General features: G+C 35.3%; 1 long non-coding RNA gene across 1 annotated transcript in view; it reads left to right on the top strand.

Moving 5' to 3' along the window:
• Window positions 1-15,912, top strand: part of LOC144580975 (uncharacterized) — a 413,738-nt gene that overhangs the window by 188,165 nt on the left and 209,661 nt on the right. Inside the window, exon 3 of the long non-coding RNA XR_013531386.1 lies at window positions 14,241-14,320. This is a non-coding gene — a long non-coding RNA (uncharacterized LOC144580975). The remainder of the gene's footprint in view (window positions 1-14,240; window positions 14,321-15,912) is intronic.

Here is a 15,912-nt window from a genome sequence, read left to right as displayed (position 1 = left end):
ATATGTATTTTCCTACAGAGACAGACAAATATCATTTAAAAAAACAACAACTCTTTTCTCTCGTTCTCTGAAAGTAACCTAAGCTTTGAGAGTTGTTATTCTGACTCTGAAAACTATCACCATTGTTTACTTAGAGATTCTGTGATATAGTGAACATATGTAGGCTTGAAATCACACAGATTTAAGTAGAAATACTAGGTCCTCTACAGGCTAGCTGCATAATTTGGAGGCAGGTCATTTTACCTCTGTAAGCTTCAGTTTTCCCTTCTCAACATAAAGTAGTTATGTGTAAATCAGCATAACTGCTTTAATGAAGGGAAAACTCTGCTTTAGTTCCCATGCATGTTCTATATTTGGAGAGAAAAATCAAATAATTCATCTTATATCAATTCTGAATGAGGCCCAAGTTTTTATTTATTAATTAGCATTTAAGATGTCAACAGATGTGCTCTATATATGAATGAAAAATAGCTCTCATAGTTTATCTTCTTGATGCTCTCCAATTGCCAGCACAGCAGTCTCTGGATTATTGAACAAGTTAATGGAGATGCCGCAGTGATGCACTGTTGTAGTTAGGAGCAGAATATTAAGCACAGAGTTCTTTTAGTATTTAGTTATAGGCATATGTCCTCAATCCTAATGAAAAAGAATAAAATTTCTCAGTAACTCATTGCAACAGTTAATAGCATTAAATACCCCAAACCAACATTGTAAAGTTGAGGGAACAATGCATCACGTAAAAACAAGGGAATGTAATAATATTTTATTATCTGTAGCCCAACCAATATTCTTCTTTCCACTGTAATTAAACTGTTGGTTTGAATGAGGGTTTTTTTTGGTAATAATTTAGGACATTTGCATGTGCATAATAAGTATGAAATTATAATTATTATCATGTAATGCATTTAATGTTCAGTCAATTGTATTATCTTCTGGTCTAAAACCTTAGTATCTATTTAATTGAGAAGCCTGAACATAGAGTCCCAGATTCGCTCACCAATGAAAAGAAGAAAAAAAAAAAAACAGAAAATAAGGGGAGTGAGAGCAGAAAGAAAAAGAGAAAGAAAGTAAAAGAGAGCAAAAAGGAGCGAACGAGAGAGCACGAGAGCAATAGTTGCTGTTCAGGACCATAACTGAAAGCTAACAGGAGGTTTCATTACTACCCAGATATGATCCAATTCCATGTATAATTTATACTGACAGAAAAGTTGTACTTTATGTTTGATTAATTCTGAAGAATTTGTTATTGTTTATAATACTTTCATAATTTACTCTGTAAAGGTATTAAGTTGTGTCATTTTCCATTTGGTTTCTACACTCTATCTAATCAGCTTGTGATAACGAGAAGCATTATGAAGTGCCAATGCAATCTTGAATACACATGGAAACAGACAGCACCACAAATCTTCCTGCCTTTTACTTTCAGTGAAGTTAATAATCAAAAGTGTCTCTTATAAAAAGTACTGCATATTATAGCTTCAGAGACTTCAGAGAGCATCTCAGAAAATTGCTGTGCATGACTGCTCATGAAGGTCAAAATAATTAATACAGCACAAAATGTGTCTGTTCAGGGAAAGGGAAGTATTTCAGGTCTTGCAGAGGCCCATGAGTTCATAACCCAACATTAGTTTAGGGTAATAAAACAAACACAATGAAAGATTGCTCAGGAAAGGAAGGGACTGATCACTAAGAAGGAATTAACATGGATCAGCTATTTTGTATACATTATTTCAATGGTTTTCAACTGTATTAATTAGAATTTTCTTCAGCTGTTATCTTAAAAAATAATATAATAGTGGCTTAAAATTGATTTATTCATATAACGATCCAATTTGATGGATCAGACTAGTATGGGTACTCCACAATAAGGGGTCCAGGATCACAGTGTCTTATTGCTCTACCTTTGGCAACAAGGCTTTTCCATTCATGATCCAAAATGGCTGTTCCAGATTCCACACAACTTCTGCATTCCAGCCAGTAGCCAAGGGGACAGAAGAGTCCTGTCAGGCACGGGGGCTCACACTTGTAATCCCAACACTTTGGGAGGCCGAGGAGGGTGGATCACAAGGTCAGGAGTTTCAGACAAGCCTAACCAACCTGGTGAAACCTCGTCTCTACTAAAAATACAAAAATTAGTGAGGCATGTTGGTGGGCACCTGTAATCCCAGCTACTCGGGAGGCTAAGGCAGAATAGCTTGAACTAGTGAGGTGGTGGTTGCAGTGAGCTCAGATTGTGCCACTGAACTCCAGCCTGGGCGACAGATCAAGGCTTCATCTCAAGAAAAAAAAAAATGCTTTAAAATGCATTTTCTTAATAAACATTCCCAGATGTTGCACATTTCACTTATCTTTGCATTCCATTCGTCATAATTTAGTCACATGACCACCCACAGTTGCATGGGACTTAGATAGGATTTGGAATCACACAGACCTAAGTAGGAATCCTAAATCCTCTCCTGTCTAGCTGCATAATTTGGAGACAGGCCATGGGAATAAAATCATTAGGCAGCTCTGTGGCCAACTGAAAGTTATTCGATCACATAAGATGAGAATGGGTATTAGAAGCCAACCAGCAGTCTCTGTCACAAGTTGTCTGTGGAGGTCAAGTGATCAGACAGTCATGGAAAAGAAACCACAAATTCATGTGTATACTAAATATTAACTAGAGATTGAACAAACAGTTTATCTCCTGGATATACATACTCTTATATAATAAAATGTAGATGTATTTAGAAGTATTATTTAATTCTGGACAGCATTTTAATCATTGGATATTATCCCAATCATTAGATAGTGACACATACCTACTTTATGTTGTGAAGAGAAAACTTCTTTTTATCTCTCTAAGCTTAGAGAGATAAAAATGACCTTTCTCCAAATTATACAGCTGTTGAGATTAACTCAGGGTAGTTGACAAAATATTAAGGGAAATATTAGGGAAAGTTACAAGCTTATCGTCTCAAAACCTTTGGCAGGCTAACAAGTTTTCTTTTTTGGGGGGGCTTGAAATTTATTTGTTTATTTATTTATTATATTTTAAGTTCTGGGGTACATGTGCAGATCGTGCAGGTTTGTTACATAGGTATACACCTGCCATGATGGTGGTTTGCTGCATCCATTGCTTCATAATCTACATTAGGTATTTCTCCTAATCCTATCCCTCCCTAATCCCCCTACCCCCTGCTGTTCGTTCCCTAGCCCCCTAGCCCTCAGGCCCTGGTGTGTGATGTTCCCCTCCCTGTGTCCATGTGTTCTCATTGTTCAACACCCACTTATGAATGAGAACATGTGATGTTTGGTTTTCTGTTCTTGGGTCAGTTTGCTGAGAATGATGGTTTCCGGTTTCATCCATGTTCCTGCAAAGGACATGAACTCATCCTTCTTTATGGCTGCATAGTATTCCATGGTATATATGTGTCACATTTTCTTTATCGAGTCCATCATTGGTGGGCGTTTGACTTTGTTCCAAGTCTTTGCTATTGTAAACAGTGCTGCAATAAACATATGTGTACATGCATCTTTATAATAGAGTGATTTATAATCCTTTGTGTGTATACCCAGTAATGGGATTGCTGGGTCAAATGGTATTTCTACTTCTAGATCCTCCAGGAATCACTACACTGTCTCCCACAATGGTTGAATTAATGTACACTCCCACCAACAGTGTAAAAGCGTTCCTATTTCTCCACAATCTCTCCAGCATCTGTTGTCTACAGACTTTTTAATGATCACCATTCTAACTGGCGTGAGGTGATATCTCAATGTGGTTTTAATTTGCATTTCTCTAATGACCAGAAATGATGAGTTTTTTTTCATATGTTTGTTGGCTGCATAGATGTCTTCTTTTGAAAATCAATGTGCAAAAATCGCAAGCATTCCTATATGCCAATAATAGACAGAGAGCCAAATCATGAGTGAACTCCCATTCACAATTGCTACAAAGAGAATAAAATACCTAGGAATACAACTAACAAAGGACATGAAGGACTTCTTCAAGGAGAACTACAAACCACTGCTTAAGAAAATGAGAGAGGACACAAACAGATGGAAAAACAGCCCATGCTCATAGTTAGGAAGAATCAATATTGTGAATTCCTCAATGTTGAAAATGGCCATACTGCCCAAAGTAATTTATGGATTCAGTGCTATCCTCATCAAGCTAACAATGACTTTCTTTACAGAATTGGGAAAAAAAACGCTTTAAACTTCATATGGAACCAAAAAAGAGCCTGCATAGCCAAGACAATCCTAAGAAAAAAAAGCAAAGCTGAAGGCATCATACTACCCGACTTCAAACTATATTACAAGGGCATAGTAATCAAAAGAGCATGGTACTGGTACCAATACAGAGATATAGAACAATGGAACGGAACAGAGGCCTCAGAAAGAATGCCACACAACTACAACCATCTGATCTTTGACAAACCTGACAAAAACAAGCAATGGGGAAAGGATTCCCTATTTAATAAATGGTGTTTGGAAAACTGGCTAGCCATATGCAGAAAGCTGAAACTCATCCCTCCCTTACACCTTATACAAAAATTAACTCTAGATGGATTAAAGATTTAGACATGTGGCCTAACACCATAAAAACTCTAGAAGAAAACCTAGGCAATACCATTCAGGATATAGGCATGGGCAAGGACTTCATGACTAAAACACTGAAAACAATAGCAACAAAAGCCAAAGTAGACAAATGGGATCTAATTAAACTAAAGAGCTTCTTCACAGCAAAAGAAACAATCATTACAGTGAACTGGCAATGAACAGAATAGGAAAAAATTTTTGCAATCTACCCATCTGACAAAGGGCTAATATCAGAATCTACAGAGAACTTAAAAAATTTACAGGAGGAAAAAAAAAATCAAAATGTGGGCAAAAGAGATGGACAGGTTTTCATTAACAGGCTGGAGGCAGCCAGTTTTTATCTTAGAGCATTAGGTCATAGGGTGTAGATTAGGGATAATAGAAGCTTCCCCAGTTAAGTCTGTTTACCCACATTCCTTTGTCTCTACTCTAACTGTTTACTCATGTAAACTTTGTGCTGGATGGTCCTCTCAAGGGGAGGTGGAAGGGGGATTACCATTAATGGTGTTCATTCTGGGCCAGGGAACCAAAACCTTTTATCATTTGTAAAACCACTCTTTTAACAATGTTAATTATCCACAAGTGTGTTGACTTGGAACCTCTGTTACTAAATCTATTAAATGGGAGGAGGAACAGGGAGTAGTTGTCAGTTAGCTGCAAATGCCCTTTCAGAGCAATTGATGACCCCTTAGACCGACTCTTACACTGTAATCTGTGTCTGAGATTGTATTTATTGATCTGTCACTCAGTCATGGTCTGCAGGACAGACTCCTGCAGATGGTGATCAACATTGCAGGTAGTGACCCCAATGTGACCAACAACACAACTGGTGCCCTAGTGTGAGAAGAACTGATGTGAATGATGCCTTATGCAGCTAGCTAGTAGAGGACCTAATATTCATACTTATATCTGTGTGATTCCAAGTCTATATATGTTCACTAGATCACAGAACCTCTAAGCAAACAATGGTGATAGTTTCTTTTGAAGTTCTACACAGATAGGGAAAAGCAAATAGTGAGCGCTAAGCAAACTCACTTGTTCACCATTCACAATAGTAAGCTAAGTAAAAAGAATTTGAGGTAAGATTTATCATCCCTTGTCTAAAGAAATGGACAGAAAAAGACAAGATAAATCAAGATGAGGAATAAAGTTAGAGCAAGAGCTGTTACTTTGACCATCAAGAGCTCTCAGCCACAGGGTAAGACAAAGATTCACAGAGACAGGCAAAAACTAATCTAACAAGCAGAACTAGAGAACACTAATATAAAGACTAAGGATGTTGATTCCCCACCTTAAGGCCCAATTATATATTCCTTGCTCAAACTGAAGGCCAAAATATCAGCATAATATACTGGAGAGAATTACGCTTTTGATTCAGAAACACACAGGGTGGAATATTCACTCTACTAGCCCTCTGACCCAAAGCCAATAGTGTTTACAGTGTGTTCTTTCCAGTGTTATACATGTGATACAACGAATACTTCTTAAGCAAGAACTATGTGCCAGCCACTATGCTAGCCTCTTTACAAACATTGTCTTTTAATCCTCAATGCTGAGAGCAAAATACTATTTTTAACCCCTTTTTAAAAGATGATGAAATAAGTTTGGGAGATATTGAGTGATTTTCCCAAGATCAAAAACTACTAAGTGACAGAGAAAAAAAATAAATTGAAGACATTGTACTTCATAGCATTAAGCTATACTGCTCATCACAGAATATTTGATAAGGGGTGTGATGGATTCTCAGCTGTGTTTTAAGAAAAGCACATTTTTGGCAGCATGAAAAATGAAGGATTTCTCAATTAGAGATTGGGAGTCCAATTATAAGGCTGTTACAATCGAATTATGACAGTGGCAGTGGAGAAGAAGGGAAATGTACCACAGTTACTGAAATTGCTGCTAGAGAACCAGAGAGCTAATTCAACTCAGAAGGGCAAGGTAAATAAGGGATTTCTGGATTTGAAGACCTGGGAAATGGTGCTCATTAAGAACTGAAGTTAACACCAAAAGGAGGATGATCGATCATCTTTGGTGCATGTGAAACGGATGGTAAGCAGAAGATGGGGAGGGAAGGGAGAAAGTATATTCCATTTTAGACATGTTGAATTTGAGTTGTTGGTGTTGGACATATACATTTATTATACACACAGCTATTTTACAGTTAATATAATAGGAAGATAAAAGATTATTCTAAATAATTCAACTGTGAAAGTAAAACATCATGTAAAATTGAATTTATAAGAGTGAATATAATTAAAGGAGGTTGAAAATTATAGCCTAGCCTATCTCAGACAGTCATTATAAAGATTTAAGTAAATAGATATGAAATGTGCAGTAAACTGCAACATGGTATACAAATAGGAATAATTGGCATGTTTTTATGAATGTGTAATAGACAAGTGGACACTGGGGGCAAGCTACTAAAAAATCATTTTGAATGATAAAGATCTGAAAGTTGTTAGTATACAGGGACTCTGAGTGGTGGAATATATTTTATCTTTTAACCACCTTATTTGTATAACTTGAAAAAAGATCAAATCAGAACCAAGAAATATGAATTGAAGTATATTTGTATTACAAACCTGACTTTCTACTAAACCTTCAAAGTGTAGCAGCCCTTCTCAAGTCACACAGGATAGGAAGCATTTCATTTGCTGAATCTATTAGGAAGAAATTTATTTTTTGTCTCCCACTGCCTAGCGCCTCACACCGCAGGAGTTAGTTCATTTGTAGTGCACTTTCTTTTGAAACCCTGGAAAGGAGAACAAGCTAGATATATCCCATAAAATGGCTTTTGTGCATTTAAAAATAAAGATAGCATTTGGCTAATTAATAAGTCATTTTAAAATAATTTTCAATGAAAAAACCATATTTAAAACAATTATGTGGGAAGAGTGATATATAGAAATTTTATTGTCCTATAAGTACATGTAATATAGTGTAGGAATATTACAGAGAATATTATTACATGAGCAGAAAGAGTTAACATGCAATTGAAAGCATATCTATCTACATAATTAAATGGGAAAAGTAATCATTATTTAAAAGCACATGGCGTAGGCAAAACGAATAGGGTCATTTTCATAATGTGTTTGTGGGTTATGAGCCAAATCTTCCCTAAGAATATGAAACACTGAAAATGAAAAAGTTACTCAGTCTCCTGAAGCTTCTCTCATATGTAACGGCCCAATTAGCCAGGGGTAATACCCAGTTGTATCTAAACTACCTGTATCTTTGCACACTAAAATGAAGCATTTAAAAGGAAGCATCTGCTTGCAGCATTGCAAAAGAATCTCCTATAGAGATTATGTATTCCAAACCTGACTTTACAGATAAGAAAACTGAGGATCAGAGAGAGGTGGCAACTTGTTCAAGGTCACAGGAGAGGAGTAGAGCTGAATCTAAAGCCCAGTGCTATTTTCGGTTCACTATGCAGTCATATTTGTATTTTTTTGGTCTTATATATTAGTTTTTCCTATGAAAACTTCTGAAATGGTGGTTCCTGAAATGTGTTCTGCAACAAAAGCCAACGTAGCTAAAATGTGTATGTCCTTCTGCCGTACCCTCCACCTACGTAATAAGACAGAGTAAAATAGACTTGAATTAAAGTAACCATAAGTTTAAGATTACAAGCAACCATGCCAGTTGAGACAGCTGTACCATCCTTTGGTCCTTTGTTCTTGGTACAATAGAGTTCAAGAAACAGACTGTTACTCCAAGTAACCCAAGGAGTCCATACTTGAAATGTACAAAATTTAAATTTTTAGAGCGTATGGAGTATCATATACTCCAATGGTATCTTATTTTCTAGGATTATTTCCCCTTTTGAAAACTTTTCTGACTGAGGATAGTGTTCAAAACTAGAGATTATTTTCATAATTTCTAAAATATCTAAAAGAACAAAGATTGAAAAAGTTCTTCAGCATTTTTAAACCTAGAGGATGACTTGATTATAATCTACTAACAAATTTAAACATATGATAATTATAATTTTTAAAAATACTGTTCTGTGATATGTACTTGAGGAAAATGTTTATCCAAAGTTAAACAGTCATATTAATCTTAAACACATTAGAAACTGATAGAAATACCTAGAGCACAATTAATCTGAGATCTTTGTTTTACAATGCCAGTCATTTTGGATGCTTTTTACATAAAAATGATCAGTCACTTTAACATTAGGTAGACATGGCATTTAATATTTACCTCAGTAAGGAATCTGCTTGTTTACATGTTTTCACAACTCAAAATGCAAATGTTTTTTAAGTTTTTTTAATATCCATTAGGAAAAAAAGAATTTATGCTACAGAGTTTTCAGGGGTATGTACTTGCTATAATTTCTGTTAAAAATGCAGACCAAAGTGACTCATTTGCAGCCAAAATGAAGCAATAGGAACCCAATTTGCCTTGCAAAACAACTAATAGAGAACGAAGTCTATTAAAGAAAGGCTTTCTGGCACTGGATATCTGGCAATGCAGGGCAGTGAGTCTAGAAAGAGAAAGAAAAATTGAAGTAAGTCCTACAATTTCCCCAGCTTACTGCCTGAAGAGATTTTCTAATTTATAGTTCTGAGAGGGGGAACTTAGGCAGAAACCAACAATATCCCTGAAGTGAGGAGAAAAAGCTGGAAACCCAAGGAGTATAAGAAAACTAGAGTTCATAGGGCAGAGTAGAATAAGTTAAATTCCTCGTGAGTACAGTATAGAGCTTAGGTAGCTAATCCCTTCCTTCACCCAATCTTTATTCAAAGAGCAGACCCAAAGAATACTGGGGCCCCAGTGACTCTCACTACACCTTTTCCTCTTAGGGCGTGGATTCCATGCTTGGAGATGCAAGCTGAGACTACCAGTGGCTACTACCCCGCATAGGGCTGAATGTGGTCAATTAGAGATTTTCTAGGGGTAGCAGCAATCCACATAAAAAGAAAGCTCTGAGTAAGTCACCAGAAAGATAGTCAACATTATAGGCAAGCTAATTCACCAGAGAGAACTAGGAAGAGACATCTACTTAGAGCCCTACTGGACTGAAAACAAACCTCAAAACTTATCCCTGCCTAGATATAATTGGATCAGACAGTGGAGCAATTTATGCCCCAGAGCACTGTCAAAACAATAAACAAGTAAAACAGTAAAAAAAATAAAAACAATTTAAAAAGAAGCAAAATTAATTAGCAGAGCCTAAAAGTGGCATCAAATAGAATTGAAGCAGACGGGTTAAAAAAGAGATTAGAACCAGAAACGTTCTAAAACCTCTGTCATTCCTGCTGACTATGTGCATGTCCAAGGCTGCACCTTCTGAGGAACAACACAAAAGGCTTCACACTGCAGCAGAAATTGACTTCACAAAAATACACTACTCAAGCAACAAAACAGATAAATAAGCAAATCAAAGCATAAATAAGCCCTAGTATTGAAGAAACTGAATCAGTATGCAGAGTTGCTACAAGAAATTACCTCCAATGTTCATTTTTCACAAAATGTTATAATATGTTGCAAAGAAACTGGAACAAATCATGCATACAGAAGAAAAACAAAAAGTAGGCAACAAAAAATAAGAGAAAGACCAAATGTTATAATTAACACTTCAAAGTAGCCATTGTAAATGTGTTCAAAGAACTTACAGAAGCCATGCTTAAGGAATTAAAGGAAGCTATGAGAAAAAAATATCCCTTCAAGGAGAGATAAATAGATAAAAATTATTTCAAAAGAGGGAAGTAAAATTTATGGAGTTAAAAATTACAATAATCAAAAAGAAAAATATATAACCAAGGGATTCAACAGTATACTAAAACTGAAAGTAGAAAGAATCAGAAACTTGACTATAAATACAACTTATGCAATCTAAAGAACAAAAAGAAAATAGAATAAAGAAACTAAATAAACCCAAAGTGAAATGTGGTACATTTTTAAGCACACCAACATATATGTAGTGGCAGTACCAAAGAAGAGGGGATAAAAAGGAAAAAGAAAATATAAAGAATGGCTGAAAACTTCCTGAGGTTTTTGGGAAACATCAATCTTCACATCCAAGAAGCTCAAAGGTTTTGAACAATAAACTCAAAAAATGCACACAGATTATAGGAAAAATGTTGACATATAAGATAGAAAAAAAATACTGAAATTGGCAAGAGAAAAGTGACTCATCACATACAAGGAAATTTGCAAATAATTGACAGTTAACTTCTTATCAGAAACAATGGAAGTTAGAAGGCGGTGAGATAACATAATTTAAAGTGCTCAAAGAAAATAAAAATTTCAAGAATATCAAAGAAATCAAACACGAATTCTATAGTCATCAGAAATATCTTGGTTGGGCACAGTGATCTGTAATCTCAACACTTTGGAAGTCCAAGACAAGAGAATCACTTGAGACTGGTGTTCAAGACCAACCTGGGCAACATAACAAGAACCCACTCTACAAAAAAAACAAAAACAAAACGCAGAATATTAGCTGAGCATGGTGGTGCATGCCTATAGTTCCAGCTACTCAACAGGCTGAGGCAGGAGGTTCACTTGAGCCCAGGAGTTCAAACTTATAGTGAGTTATGACCATGTCATTTTACTCCAGCCCAGGCAACAGAGCAAGACTCTCTCTCAAAAAATAAAAAATAAAAATCTTCAAAAAATGAAGGTCAAATATCAACATGCTTAGATAAACAGAAACATGAATAATTCATCTATATAATACCCACTTTGCAAGAAATCCTTAAGGAATTTCTTCAGGATGGAATTAAAGGCACACACACACACACACACACACACACACACAAGGAAAGGTAGTGATATTCTTAAAAAGACCACATATATGCACATTTTTATTATTTTCTCTCTTAATTGATTTCAAAAGACAATTGTAAAAAAAACTATAAATGTAAAATCCAATATGTATGTAATTTTATTGTGAGCCTTATAAAATAGAGAAATGCAATATATTTGACAATAACAGCATAAAGGATAAGGGTGGAATGGAAGTTGTTTTAGGGTAAGAAAATGACATCAGATGGTAACTCAAATCACAGGAGTAAAATGAAAAAAATAAAAAAATCTTTATAAAACAGACAAATATAACTGTATTTGTCTGTTCTCCTGCTGCTATAAGGACATACTGAGAATGAGTAAATTATTAAGGAAAGAAATTTAATTCACTCACAGTTCCTCAGGCCTGGGGAGGCCTCAGGAAACTTACAATCATGGCAGAAGGGGAAGGAAATAAGTCTTTCTTCACATAAAGGCAGCAAGGAGCATTGCTGAAGTGTGGAGCAAAAGGTGGAAAATCCCCTTATAAAACCATCAGATCTTGTGAGAACTCACTATTACAAGAACAGCATTAGAGTAGCCAACCCCATGATTAGATTACCTGACACCAGGTCACTCTCACTATAAATGGGGATTATGAGAACTACAATTCAAGATGAGATTTGAGTGGGGACTTCACCAAACCATATAAATAACCAACTCCATAAACTTACACTAAGTCTCCTATCTTCTTTCAGATTCTTTAATAGTTATGACATATCAATTATTAAGTATAACAATGTATTATAGGGTTTATTATATGATATGGGCTAAGCTACAGGCAGGCTTGTTTGCAGATGAGTACCAGGGAATAATACATATGTGAGGAGCACACCAAGAGTCAGAGAAATGATGCAAACATTGTTGGGGGGTTGGGGAGCTAGGGGTGGGATAGCAGGGGATGGGGAAATTGGGAAGGGATAATGATAGGAAAAATACCTAATGTACATGACGGTGGGGGGATGGATGCAGCAAACCACCAAGGCGTGTATATAACTGTGTAACAATCCTGCATGATCAGCACATGTACCCCAGAACTAAAAGTGTAATAAAACAAATAAATAAAGGAGCCTTAAAAGTTAAAAAAAAAAGATTCAAACATATACCTCAGAAACTATTCCTTCAAAGGAGTCAGAATTTATTTGAATTAGTATTTATTAGAATTAATGCCCCAGAACATGTTGAAAACAGTAAAGCAATCAGCTAGTACTTAGTGGAGTTCAACAGTTGGGTGTGGTTAGGGAAAGGGATGAAAAGAATCATAAGAAAACCATTATCATCTCAAGGTGACTGTGAGCATATCCAATACTGCAATTCCCTGAGGAACAGTATAGCAATATCAGACTGGTGACTGTGTGTGTGTTGAGCGAGGGAGATACACTTAGTAAAATAAGCCAGTCAGTTGCTAAATATACTATAAAATAATAAAATAACAAGCCTGTGATGATCAGTACCCATAGTGCTTCGGTTCATTATTTTAAATACCCAGTTTCCAATATAAATGCTATGAGACATGCAAAAATAAAAACAGAAAAGTATGGCACATACATCAAACAAACAGAAAAGACCATATAAATTGCCTGTAGGAGACCATATGCCAGATTTATAAACATGTTCCTAGACATTATGGAAACCATGATTAAAGAAGTAAAGATATAATGACAATGTTGAATCAAATTGACAATATTAGTTAAGAGGGAGAAATTATAAAAAAGAACTAAGTGGAAATCATGGAGTTCAAAAGTACGGTAATTGGTATAGAGAAGTTCACCACAGGGCCTTAACTGACAGAAGAAAGAATAAGTGAACTTGACAGTATTTTCATAGATATTATGTAAACTGAAGAAAAGAGAGAAAAAAAGAATGGAGAAAAATGAAAAGAGCCTCAGAAATTGGGCTACCATTAAGTACACCAATGTATGTGTAAAGGAAGTAACAAACAAGAGGTGATATAGAAAGAAGCTTAAAAATATTCAAAGAAATGGTTGGAAACTTCCAAAATTCAAAAACATAATAATCCACGGATTAAGGATTAGTGGCCTCTCAATAGAGTAATATAAATAGATACCAAAACAGACACATTATAATTAAAAAATGTTGAAAGTCAAAAACAATCTTGAAAATACCATGAGAAAAATGACTCATTACATAGATGGAAACCTAAATACAATTATCATCTGACTTCTCATCAAAAATAATGGAGGCAAAAAGACAATGGGATAACATAATCTAAGTGCTCAAAGAAAAAAGCTGTCAATGAAAAACCCTATGCTTAGCAAAAATATCTTTCAAAAATGAAAGACAAGTAAAGACTTTCCCCCATGAACAACTGAAAGGAATTGCTGATAGCAGAACCACAGAAAATCAATAGTGAAAAAAGGTAATTGTTTTAAAAGACAGTATATTTTTTTCTTATTTAAAAAGTGGTAGAAAATAATATGTATAAAATGCACTTTTGTGTCTAACTATATTAAAATGTAATATACATGTAATATATTCGTCAATAACATCACAAAAGACGTGAGTGAGAAAAAATTGTTTTTGGCTAAGGAAATGACAATAGATGATAAAGTAATAATTATAAAAATGATATTTTGTCTAATATTAATAGACATAATTCTAAGCACTCAAAGAAAAAAAGCTGTCAACAAAGAAGCTATCCAGATGTATGTTATAACAATAATACCACAAAAAAGAGGAAAAGAAATACTGCTCAATAAGTGTAATATTTCTATAAACCACTGGAATTAGGCAAGTATAAATCAAAAGCTGAAATGCATAAATTAAGATGTATATAGCAGGAGTAACATTAGTAAGATTGTAGAGTACAAAGACTCAGACTCTCCATCCTCCCACAGGAACAGTGATTCAACAAGAAAATATGGACCAGTTCCTTTAATGAGATATCCAGACCAGTTAAGAAGCTCCAGCACTCCAGGTAAGCATGAAACCAGCTGCAGTAAAGATGGTAGGAAAATTTGTGACACCTTTTTGCCAATGTCTGCCATCCAACACATTGCCAGAAGATTAGGAGGAAACTCCAGGCTCTCCGCTTCCTGGAGAGAGAAAGAGAAGACTGAACCATATGTTAAAAATTCAGGATTTTCAAGGGACTCCCCAAGGGACTCATTTCTGTCTCACGTGTCTTGTAGTACGCATGGGACATAGCATAGTCTACATATCTGGAGGCAACTGCAAACAAACAAACAAAGATCTGGGCTGAATGCCACTGTTCCAGAGAATCTGCAGTACAGAGGCTAATACAGCATGGCAGCCTCTCACTCAGGGAGTAAGTTAATACCTGAGTGTATATCCAAAGCACCGGTTTTATGAGGGAGGGGCTGCCAGAGGGCCTAGTTTCTGTCTAGCTTGACTTGGGGCACTGAATGAACCTGGCACAGTCTGTATGTCTGAGGGCCACTAAGAATGAATAATAGCTGAGGTTTCCATGTCAAAGTATTGTGGGCCACTGAGAGCAAAAAAGAGCTGGGGTTTTCATATCAAAGTACACACAATACAACAGAGAGACACCAGAGGAAACAAGAGAATATCAGCTCCTGAAAAAATAAATAGGCAAAGTCCCTCCAATTAGGAATCACAGTACACAAACTCAGAGAAGAAATGTCCAAATAAAAGGGTTAAGAGATCCCCAAAATTCCTTACTGGGCTAATTGGTGAAAGTATTTTCCTAAACAAAGACAGTAACAGCTGTGAGAGATGATGACTATTTTCTCAAATGTGTGGGTACCAATACAAAGCTACAGGGAACACATAGAAAAAGGGACACATGACTGAATCAAAAGAAAAACACCAAACTTCAGAAACTGACCTTGAATATATATATACACTATATATAAAAATATGTATAATATAAATACATACATATGAATCATGATATATATGATACATAAAATATATATCATATATATGAACTGAAAATATTTCCAAAAAATTATAACAAAGTTAATTATTTCCTCAGGAGAATTATACATTAAAAATAAGAATTTCAGTAGCAGTGACAACTATAAATATATATTTGTGAAATGTAAAATATATTTGTCAAATATAAATAAGAACAAAACAAAATTTTTGAGCTGAACAAATGCAAGTAACTAAAATGAAAATTTTACTAAATAAGCATTCAATAGCAAATTTGCTCAAGCAGAAGAAATAATCAGCAAATATGAATACAAGTTATTGGAAAATTATACAGTAAGATGAGAAAAAAGAAAAAAATGAGAAAGAATGAAGAAAACTAAACAGATAATGGGACATTATCAAACAGATCAATAAAGAATTATACATAATCACCAAATTGGGTTTATTCCTGGGATACAAAGATGGTTCAATATGCAAAAATAAGTTAGTGTGATATACTACATTCACAGAATAAATATAAAAATTGGCTGGGCATGGTGGCTTATGCCTGTAATCCCAGCACTTTGGAGGCCAAAGCAGGTGGATCACCTGAGGTTGGGAGTTCAATACCAGCCTGACCAACAGGGAGAAACCCCATCTCTACTAAAAATA

Source organism: Callithrix jacchus, chromosome X, assembly GCF_049354715.1.
Source record: "Callithrix jacchus isolate 240 chromosome X, calJac240_pri, whole genome shotgun sequence".
Lineage (NCBI taxonomy): Eukaryota > Metazoa > Chordata > Mammalia > Primates > Cebidae > Callithrix > Callithrix jacchus.
The sequence above is the reverse complement of the archived record's forward strand: the minus strand, read 5'-3'. Positions and strand labels throughout refer to the sequence as shown.